Consider the following 1,023-nt stretch of genomic DNA (forward strand, 5'->3'; position numbering starts at 1 on the left):
ATATATCATCCTTGCTTTCCCTGGAAACTGCCTCTTCTATCAAGTGCTTTGCTGCAGCTTGAGCATCCTTTATTTGTCGAATAGATTCCACTGCTTCTTCGTTTGACATAACCTGAAAACATCATGGGAAATTTTTTTATTTATAAGTGGATTACTAAACAAAAGTAGAAAATGCAAACAAGGGTTTTTGAGTAGTGTCTCCTAGATTTATTAAGGTAGTGTTTGATTAAGTTTATTTTGAGCTTCTCTTCTCTATAAAAGAACAAGTTATTAGGCCAAATAAAACTTTAAGAAAATAAAATATTAAAACAAAACCCTTTTTCAAGGAAAAGGCTAACAAGGGTTTTTAAGATACTAATACATCACACACCATGATTTCCAATGAAATCCTATCATGATTTCCCATAAAAACTTCTTTTTTCTAAACAAAGTACATCTTGAAAAAAGAGTGTTTTTTTTATAAAAAAAGAAAAAGCTAACCTTCCATATTCCATCACTAGCCAGAATAAGAAACTCTGTATGTGGATCTACTTCCTCTACAAGCACATCAGGTTCTGAACTAAGATGCATCTTCAGGCTCCTGTCACCAAAAGCCCTTGCTACTGCCAGCTGTCCATCTACTCGAGGGACATCTCCTGCAGGAATCAGAAATTCAGATTACCAACTTTTTCTCATAATTTCTAATGCAATTCAATTTGAAACCAAAATGAATTGTATAGATAACAGCATACTTGCAAATCAAGTCCTTCTAACTAGTTGTTGTAGAAACTCTGAAAATCAAATGATTCTAAAGACTAAAGGAGCATTTGAAAGTGCTTATTTGGATTTACAAAAAATGACTTATAAACTTCATAGGCAAACTTAGAAATAAGTTACTATTTAAGGAGAGTTTATTGAAAAAGTGCTTAAATATGTTGTTTGCACAATCACACACACAAAAATCCAACATTTCAACACATGCAAATGTTGCACTTTCTGTGTTATAACAACATCAAAAAGCTGGTTTTACCTGGAATTTTTGAT

At 32.4% G+C, this 1,023-nt stretch overlaps 1 non-coding gene across 1 annotated transcript in view; it reads right to left on the reverse strand.

The window, feature by feature from the left end:
- Positions 1 to 4: 4 nt before the first annotated feature.
- The window catches only part of LOC100800650 (probable protein phosphatase 2C 58), a gene marked incomplete at its 3' end in the record, with an annotated part of 2,727 nt that continues 1,708 nt past the window's right edge, over positions 5 to 1,023 (reverse strand). Inside the window, exons 4-5 of the transcript XR_005891896.1 lie at positions 481 to 674; positions 5 to 112 (exon numbers count right to left, since the gene is read on the reverse strand). This is a non-coding gene — a transcript (probable protein phosphatase 2C 58). The remainder of the gene's footprint in view (positions 113 to 480; positions 675 to 1,023) is intronic.

Source organism: Glycine max, chromosome 6 (genome assembly GCF_000004515.6).
Source record: "Glycine max cultivar Williams 82 chromosome 6, Glycine_max_v4.0, whole genome shotgun sequence".
In the NCBI taxonomy this organism is placed as follows: Eukaryota; Viridiplantae; Streptophyta; class Magnoliopsida; order Fabales; family Fabaceae; genus Glycine; species Glycine max.